This window comes from Suricata suricatta, chromosome 15, assembly GCF_006229205.1.
Source record: "Suricata suricatta isolate VVHF042 chromosome 15, meerkat_22Aug2017_6uvM2_HiC, whole genome shotgun sequence".
Lineage (NCBI taxonomy): Eukaryota > Metazoa > Chordata > Mammalia > Carnivora > Herpestidae > Suricata > Suricata suricatta.
The window spans coordinates 29,384,203-29,394,799 of NC_043714.1; the positions used below are offsets into that span (position 1 = coordinate 29,384,203).

A 10,597-nucleotide genomic window follows, 5' to 3' on the forward strand; every position below is an offset into this window, starting at 1 on the left:
TGAGGAGTCTTGTTATTAAATGAATACAAACACATAATAACTATCTATAATTATTAACTATTTTGAATTAATATCCATCATAAGCTAAATTTAAAAGTAGGAAGAAAACATTGTAAAAAAGGGACATTATGGTCTCAGTCACAGATATATAATTAAAGATTATAAATAAAATATAAGTAAAATGAATACAGCATCTTAAAGGAACAAAAACTCCTCATTTCAGTGACAGAAGTTTTAATGCAGTAAGATTACAAGAAAATTCCCAACTCTCATGAGTAACAATGATGTTCCTAGTGCAAAATATCAAATTTAAAAGGAAATATTGCAAACTTTTCTTTTTAAATAGATAAGGAAAGTGTATCTACTTTTCACACTTCTAATTCACAGATCTGAATCATAATACCAAAGATGAGATTTATTTTTTGAAATACATCTGAAAAAATTATTTTTGAAACAATATCTCCCATTCATTTTACACAGTCTTGCCAAACCTTAAAACTCTCCCAACTGTATGTGATGTATGTTCTCCTCTCCTTCTGACTGATAAGATTTTGCAGCAATCATAACCAATAGAATATGGTGAATGTGGTCTTTTGTGAATCCTAATGCTATATCTGGAAAAAAGATGTCATTTGTTTCCTTGTTTTTTGTTTGTTTGTTTTTGCATGCTCACTCTTGGAAACCAGCCATGAGTAAGTTCAAGCAGTTCTTGGAAAAGACTATGTGAGGAGGAAGCAAAACTTCTAAACTGCCCCTCCTCCTGTTTGCAGCTGACCACCAGTCCCAAGTTGCTAGGTTTAAGCAGGGTGCATTGTAGGGCACCTGGGTGGCTCAGTTGGTTGAGCGTCTGACTTTGGATCAGGTCATGATCTCACAGCTTGTGGGTTCAAGCCCCACATTGGGTTTGTGCATCGGGCTCTGTGCTGACTGCTAGCTCAGAGCCTGGAGCCTGCTTCAGATTCTGTGTCTCTTTCACACACTCTCTCTGTCTCTCATAAATAAATAAATGTAAAGAAAAAAAAGAATAAGCATGGTGTTTTGAAAGCGGATCCTTCAGTTACCACATTCTAGGAACTTTCTCAGCTTGGTACACATGCATTGACAAGAGAAACACCATGAGGCTCTGATACAATTTAAGATATGGCCAAAACATGATGTTGTTTTAATTTGTTTACTTCTTGTGTAGCTTATTATATACGAGAGGATAACTTATATGACAAAAATTAAAATTCATAAATATTGAAGACATTTTAATATTGCCTATTTAAACTTTGAGATAATAATTGACTTCAACACAAATTCTATCTTTAAAAAGTTCTCAAATTGTCATCAGGCAGTTTTAGATTACTTATAACAATTTTTTCTTTGTGTTTAGCCACATTATACTCATCTATAGTATCTATACTTACAAAATAGAAGTCCTAGAGGACACACAGATATTCACAACCACATTTGTGACTCTGCTGAGGTCTAGATAAATTGAAGAATGTAAAATAAAAGTGGGAGAAATAATGATATATTGCTGACCATAAAGCCCTTGGATATGTGGAAACAGAGCTTTCCACCTAGAGTTACCACTAATAGCCTGGGGGAAATCAAATTGAAATCCCATAATAAATCTCTGCAAAGTATGTTTTCATTGCTAACTCTACAACCCAATAATTCCCAACATTCTGACTGTGATCAATCACCCCTAGGATTGTCAGCTTTGAATCCTAGCCCTTAGGGGATTTAATTATTACTCAGTGATGTTTTGAAAAGATATTTTCTCTCTTGATACAGTTATCATGATTTTATTTAAAATTATTTTTTGTATGAATTAAATGAGATTTGTATGAGGAACAATGTGGGGCAGTAAAATAAGCAATTTTGATATTGAATAAGCCTAAATTTAGAGCCCTAACTTTCAAGGTATATTACTTTAATACTATTATTACCGTATTTGAACTAGGACAAAGCTTGAGTAAATAATTTTTCTTACTTCATGGCAAAATAGTGATATTCCATGCAAACCCCCCCTTTTTTTACCTACTGATGTATTTCCTCTTATTGTCTCCCCATTCTCTTCCCACTCTCACCCCACCCCGTTGCCCATGGGAAATAGTTCTAGGCTGCTAGATATGGACTTCTGAGATTGTATGGAGCTTTCAAAAACATATTTTTTGAAAATGTACTTATTTTTAATTTACACAAATTTATACAGATTTATATAGTTGTCTCTAGATGTTTCCACTAACCACTATTTTTAGGTCCTGTATAGCCTACAGTGTATTTTTAACTCTTTTATGGTATAGATCTACCTCATTATATTTATACGTTCAAAACCTAGATTGTCTCCAGTAATATACAATATGATTCAATTATTTCTATAATGAACATCTTCACACATATTGCATGGTCCTTAATGAAATTCCCATATGAAGATTTCTCTGAAATATAAATTCAGGAGTTTATTATTAGATCACTTGACATATGCAAATTTAATTTGATGAAACACTGTCAGATTGGCCTCAAGAATGGATATGTAAATGAGCTTTCCCATGATCTTAATTGAAGAATCCTATTTCTTACATTTCCACCAATATTTGCCATTATGGTACTGAAAGATAAAATGTAATCCAAAGGTACTTTTCCTCCCAATTTCTTAAACTACACCCTTAGAAGACAAATACTATGAGTTAATCATTACCCCAAGAAACCATTTTAAAATAAATTTACCATTATAGATATTTTTGTTTCCTTTTTTTATTAATATTTTTATTTATTTTTGAGAGAGAGAGAGAGAGAGAGAGAGAGAGAGAGAGACAGCTTGAGCAGGGGAGGGTCAGAGAGAGAAGGAGTCACAGGATCTGAAGACAGGCTCCAGGCTCTGAGCTAGCTGACAGCACAGAGCCTGACAGAGGGCTCAAACCCACAAGCCGTGAGATCATGACCTGAGCCGAAGCTGGACGCTCAACTGACTGAGCCACCCAGGCACCCCTAGATCTATTTCCAACCTCCCAACCTGAAATAGAGTAACTTGTTAGGTTGCCCAAGTCCAGATTAATCACCTATTTTGTTTTTGTTAGCAGTCATTCATTTGCCAGCATAAGAATACAATATTCACACTGGCTTTAAGGATATGGAAAAATTGTTATAGAGGTAGGATGAAGTTCAGAATGTTTGATCTGATGATTCATTCCTACTGTCATCAAAGACCTATTTTATTTGTGTCTTATTTGCCTATCATTTTAAAGAATTTTACAAATTTAAGGTGAAATTAAAAAATGCAAATAGGAAGAAGTCTATGTTCTTTAATGTTGTACAAAAAAGTATGAGTAGAACCAAAAGTAAATGAAACATTATCACATTTGTTTACACCACTCTCAAGTTCTTTATATTAACTCTACTATTCAAATGACAGAAAGTAGGTAGCAATTTAGGGATTAAGAAAGAGATAAAAATCAAAGAAATCTTTTCTATCATGTTAATTCTATACTGAATAGCTGTGCTCACAGACACAGCTTCTTTTACTTTTCCATTGTGCAGGAATTCAATTGTATATAAAATTGAACCTGCTCAGAAACTGAGGGAGACTAGAAATGATGGGTACATATCCTAGTGCACTGTCATACAATTTAAACGATGGTGCAGATATCAGCTTATAAGTTTTAGGGACTGCAAACAAGGCTTTCTCTTAAAGTTGAACCAAAAACTGCTCCATAGTGTTCCTTAGGTTTTTAATATGTGAAAGTATATATGACTACTAAGGAGGTTCAAAATTTTGTCTCCCCCAGTTACCAATGCAGTCATCAGTGACCCCATTTTGCAGGAGTACATTTGGATGACCAGGTATACTTGTCATTAAGTGTTTTAGTCCTTAAACGTCATCTTCTTCTGGGCTAACTTCACCATCATGTAATGTGGAGAAAGTTGTTCCCAACTGTAGCAGTAACACATGCCGTAGCGGGTGCTCACGTACAATCAGGGCCCCTTCTACAGTCCTTCTCATCTGATTTGATCAAATTCCTCTCTCATGCGCTGAAATATGACTGGAACAGAGCTGTCCTCATACAGAGGCTCTTTTGTACCAAAAATGTAATTGGTAAGAGGGTCCATGTTCATGGTGAACTCCAGGGTGAGGGACGTAGTCTGCTGGACAGACGCGTTGCCAAACTTGTTGATCCTCCCCGCTGCCACCCCAGGCCAGCCCATTTGTGAGCATTTGGGTGGCATCATGGACATGCTGGTGAGCTCCAGCACTGACAGAGGAAATGCGGCAGGCAGGGAGATTTTCCCTGGGCCAGCGGTGGTTATATGCATCCCTCAGCAGAAGCCACCTATCATTAGCATGAGAACACAAAAGGAGACTTAATTTGCCTTAAGGGAGTGCACTTTTTCTTGTTGATGTTTCTCAAACTCATAAAATTGGCTTCCAGAAAAATACAGGATCTACAAGTTTCCTGCTTTACATCATACAGAAAGAGAAGGTGTCCCCTAGAAATACTTGAAGAGTATCTTTCTACTTTTCTGAAGTATATGAGTTTTGGAAGAGTGGCAAGTACAGAATTGACAATCAGGGTAAAACGACAGAATAAAAAGGGCAAATGGATGTGAAGAACAACAACAAAAAAAGCAAACATTTTCATAAACTAGAAATATAGTGTTCTTTGACACAAAACAATTTAATCCTTTATAAGCAATTATAATTTTCATAAAACTTAGACCAATCTTTAAAAAGTTTAGTTTTTCTAGGGGCATCTGCATGGCTCATTCAGTTAAGCATTCAGACTTCGGCCCAGGTCATGATCTCATGGTTGGTGGGTTTGAGCCCTGTGTCGGGCTCTGTGCTAACAGCTCAGAGCCTGAAACCTGCTTCAGATTCTGTGTCTCCTTCTCTCTCTCTCCCTTCCTCCTCTCATGCTCTGTCTCTGTCTCTGTCTCTGTCTCTCTCTCTCTCTCTCTCTTTTAAAAATGAATAACCATTAAAATTTTTTAAATAAAAATTTAAGTTTTGCTAATATTTTCTCTACCATTATTATTTATTAAAAACATAATTTATTATTATGCTGTATCAGGTTAAATAATTTTGAGATTTATGGAGGTAATAGTTTTGCCCCTTAATTATCTTATTCCCATATCTATGTTCATGTAAACATTTTTCATAATCTAAACAAATTTTGTGAGAACGGCTTGTTAAAACAGACTTTCATATTTCACAAAATAAACATCATTCTGTAGCATTCTTTTGCTTTCATGAAATAATATTTTGTGAACTTTTCTCCATGACAATGCATAGAGATTCAAGTCATTGATTTTAAGGATGTGTAATTGTCTTTTTGTCTCAAGAACTGAAACTATATATTTTAGCAGGAGCATGTGTAAAAGAAAATAGATATTTTTTAAAAAGTTGGCAGTAGAGGAAGGGGCAAAGAATAATGATCACCTTTTACAGCTTGCAAGAAATTAGTAAATCCCCAAACCCAGGAAGTGCCTATCAATTATCTCAATTGCAGATGATTAACAAAACTCACGTGGAACTTGCTTCATGCTTCACATCTGTTCAGCTATTTATCTCTAACAGCAGAGAATAATGGTTCCTTCTCTTTAACTTTAAATTTTACTCAAGTGCTTTTCATTATGGAATCTAAATGAGAACTCTGTTCCTGGAGATATAATTAAAAGTTGACAAGGTTGGAGAAGAAGATTATCACTAGGGAGTAAACAGTTCAATATGCTCCATGTAATAGTAGCATAATTTATCCACCCATTCCTGTATTGATGGACATTCGGATTATCTATTGTTTTTTGTTAAATTAACAGTGTAGTCAAAATAAGCATTAAGTTACATACCATTAATTTAATTGGGCCAAATGATGTTATTTTTCTACTCCAATATGTATTTCACAAAACACAGACTTGAAATAGAGATGCTATTAAGTAAACCTCTCTGTATAGTAGAATTAGTTACTAATTTTTGAAGTACCTTCTGTAGACTCAAATAAAGTAGCACATATTAAACTATGCACTGCAATGCTATATTTATTTGACAAGAAGTTGTATTTTTTACAAAAGAAACACTTTAAAAATTAAAGATATGTATAGAAATATTGAGTGCATATTCCTTTCTTTATTTTGAAATATCAGAGTAATTTAATTTCTTGTTATAATACACTGGATCTGACTTGTCACTTGTAGCCTTCATTTTTTGCAACAGCTCAGGAGTCTGTCTATTCCTTTGATCAGTGTAAATTGTCACATTTCTTGTTACTGGGTCTACCTCTAGGAAACTATCATGTTTGCATAGTCTCATCAAATTTCCTACTTTAAATTTTCTAGAAACTCCTACAAAGAATTCTGTACAGTACAAAGTAAATGGCATTCTGATTGCAAACAAGAAGGACTTTAATGCCAAAATAGAGATATTTTCCCACTAGGTCTCAGACGACTGGCCACTCTGGGGATCATACAGGTTGCTATTATTTATATAGAAAGGAAGTAACAATCATATAATGTGGACCTAGAAAATAAAAACAAAAATACAATCTTTTGAAATAAATAATGATTCTAAACTATGAGAAGTTACACAAATCAGATGAACATTGGCAAGTTATTTGTTCATGCTATTTTTATTTTTAGATATGAGTGTTTTGACATATATCTCAAACTTTAAAACAATACAGTCTAGCAAAAGAAGTGAAAGTGCATCCTCTGGAGTATTTACTTTTATTAAGTAAAATGATGTAAAAGTGTTCATTCTCTTATTTGAAAACAATGATAACTTTGGTAGCAGAATAAAATAGTTTTGAAAAGTCTACAAATTCTTCAATGTACACATTTTATATTCATAGTTTACTCAAATCACCAGAGGGCAATATTCTAGGAGTAATGTATTGTTGAAAGAGTGCAGGATACAGATTCAGGAGACCTGACTTTACATTCTGGTTCTCCCATTTGCAAGTTACGAATTTATCATTAAACTTTTATAATCTTTATTTTGTCACTTATGAAATGTGAATAATAATACCTATGCAAAGTGTTGTGGAAATGAAATGAGATATTGTCAGTGAAAAATGCATATGGATTATAATGGGCTAAGTCATTTATCATGCTCAAAAACATGTTTCATAAAGTTTATACTACATTTATTGACGATATTCTAAATTCAAAACAACTTTATTTATTATCTATCTATCACCTGCCTGTCTCTCAAGTAATCTCTATATCCAACACGAGGCTTGAACTCATGACCCTGAGATCAAGAGTCTCATGCTCTTCCAGTGAGCCAGTCAAGTACCACTCAAAACACCTTTTAGAACAATATGCCAATGGGGCATCTGGGTGTCTGGATGACTCAGTCAGTTAAGTGTCTGACTCTTGATTTTGGCTCAGATCATGATCTTGCAGTTCGTGAGATTGATCTCCTTATCAGGATCCACACTGACAGCATGGAGACTGCTTGAGATAGTCTCTCTCTCTCTCTCTCTCTCTCTCTCTCTCTCTCTCTCCCTCCCTCCCTCTCTCTCTCCCTCCCTCCCTCTCTCTCCCTCTACCCCTTCCCCTCCTCTCTCACTCAAAATAAATAAATAAACTTGAAAAAGAAAAAGATGCTACAGGTGATGGCATAAATTAAATATGAGCGTGTGTGTGCATGCCTACAAACACACACTCCATTACTCAGCCATAAAAAAGAATGAAATCTTACCATTTGCATTAACACAATTGGATCTGAATGCTAAGTGAAATAAATTAGTCAGATAAAGAAAAATACCATATGATTTTACTCATATATAGAATTTAAGAAACAGCAAGCAAAGAAAAAAATGAGACAAAAAAAGTTTCTGAAATATAAAGAACAAATTGGTATTCCCAGAAGGTGCATGGGGGGATGGTTGAGAAAACATGGAGACGATTAAGAATAGACTTGTGGGGGCGCCTGCGTGGCTTAGTGGGTTGAGCGTCTGACTTTGGCTAAGTCATGATCTCACAGTTGGTGGGTTTGAGCCCTGCACTGGGCTTTGTGCTGACAACTCAGAGCCTGGAGCCTGCTTCCAATTCTGTGTTACCCTCTCTTTCTGCCCCTCCCCTGCTCATGATCTGTCTCTCTCTGTCTCTCAAGAATAAATAAAAGTTAAAAAAAAAAAAGAATACACTTGTGATGAGCACTGAGTAATGAATTGTTGAACCATTATATTATATACCTGAAATTATTATAACACTGCATGTTAATTATACTTGAATAAAAAATCTTTATTCAAATTGACTAGGAAAAAAGGTAAAAGACTCAAATTATTAAAATCAGAAAAGGAAGGAACATTTTATTAACTTTACAGGCATAGAAAAGATTGTAGGAAAATACTATGAGCAACTGTATGTCAACAAATTGGAGAAACTAGATTAAATGGTTCAATTCTGATAAATACACAAACTCCAAAACTGTATCAAAAAGAAAAAGAAAATCTGAATAGATCTCTAACAAGTAAGCAGATTGAATCGTAATTAAAAATTCAAAGAAATACCTCCCAACAAAGAAAAGCACAGAACCACTGGTGAATTACAACAATTCTTCATAAACTCTTCTAAAATGAAGAGTAATACTTCCTAACTTATTCTATGAGGCCAGTATTTCCTTAAAAACAAAGCCAGACAAAGGCTCTATAAGAAAAGAAAATTTCACCAATATCCTTGGTCAATGACATTGATGCAAAAATCCTCAATAAAATAATGTGAATTCAACAGCATGTTAAAGATGACCGAGTGGACTTTACACAAAGAAAGTAAGCGGTTCAACATATGAAAATCTGTGTATTATACTACATTAATGTAATAAAGAGAAAATAAAGACCTGAATGGTAACTTTAAATGATGCATAAAAGTGTCATGTTTCCCATCTATCATAATATAAATACTCAAAAAGTGTTTAGAAGAAATCTTTCTCTACATGGTAAAGGTCCACAACTAACAGGTGAATGACTGAAAGTTTTTACTCTAAGATAAGAGACAAGACAAGGATATCTGCTTTTACCACTGTTTTCTGACACTGTTATCTGATGTTCTTGCCAGAGTAATTAGGCAAGGAATATAAACAAAAGGCATACAAATTGAAAGAAAGAAGTAAAATTGTTTCTGCTCATAGATGACATGATCTTGCATGTGAAAAACTCTAAAGGATCCACAAAGTAGTTCTACATCTAATTTGAAATTTCAGGAAATTTGATAGATGAAAATTCAACTTGCAAAAGTGATTTATATTTCTATATTTTCACAACAAGCAATCTGAAAAGGAAATTAAGAAAACAATGTCATTTTCAGTAATATCATAAAGAATAAACTGTTAGGAATAAAGGTAACCGATGAGGTAAAGACCAATACATTGAAAAATATAACATCGATGGAAGAAATCAATGAAGACAAATAAATGGAAAGACATCTCACTCATATAACCAAGATTTAATATTGTTAAGATGACACTTCTAGTAAAATACAGAATCAATGAAATTCCTATCAAAATGTGAGGTATTTTGGATAAAAATAGAAAAACTTATAAATTTCATATGGAACTTTAAAGGACTTTGAGTAATCAAACCTATCTTGAAAAAGAATATCAAAGTTAAGCTCATACTTCACAATTTCAGACTTTCAAAGCTATGGGAATGAAAATGATGTAGTACTAACATAAGGATATACATATGCACCGTTGGAGTAAAACTGACACCACAGAAATAAAAATGCATATATATATATATGTATACATATACATATATATCTATTTATGGCAACTGACATTAAGCAAGAATGCTACAACCTTCCAGTGGGGAGAGTATAGTTTCTTCAAAAAGAAGAAACTGAGGATTACATGCAAATAATAAGATAGATCCTTGTCTTATACCATATATAGAAATAAATAAAAATGGATCAAAAGATACAAATTTAAAGCTAAAACTATAATCTCCTAAAAGAAAATGTATGGGCAAATCTTCACTCCCTGGACTTAGCAATGACTTTTTAAATGACCCTAAAAACATAGACCCAGGGCACTATCAATAGAATAAAAAGACAGCCCACACGAAAAGAAAAAAAAATTGCAAATCACATTTATGAGCTAAGGGTTTAATATCCAGAATATGTAAAGAACTCCTACAAGTCAACAATGACAAACAACACTATTATAAAATGGGCAAAAAAGCAAAATGCTATTTATTCAAAGAAAACATGAAAATGACCAATAAGCCGTATGAGAAGATGCTCAGCATGATCAATCATGAGGGGAATGTAAATCAAAACCACGGTGAGATTTCACTTCATACCTACTAGGATACACACACACGAAAGTAAAATAATAAATGCTGGTGAAGATGTAGAGGAATTGGGACCTTTGTATATTCCTGGTAGGAAAGCTAAGTGGTACAGCTACCGTGGAAAACAGTTTGAGAGTTCCTCAAAGCATTAAACACAGAATTACCATATGACTCAATAATTTCATTCTTAGGTATATATCCAAAAGAATGAAAAGTAGAAATTCATAATGATATGTATTATCAAATAATCATAGTAGCATAGTTTACAATAATCAAAGGTGAAAACAGCCCAGGTGTCTATCAACCAATGAATAGATAAA

At 33.8% G+C, this 10,597-nt stretch overlaps 1 pseudogene; it reads right to left on the bottom strand.

Moving 5' to 3' along the window:
- Window positions 1-3,532: 3,532 nt before the first annotated feature.
- LOC115279513 lies at window positions 3,533-4,224 on the bottom strand (annotated as a pseudogene).
- Window positions 4,225-10,597: the final 6,373 nt, after the last annotated feature.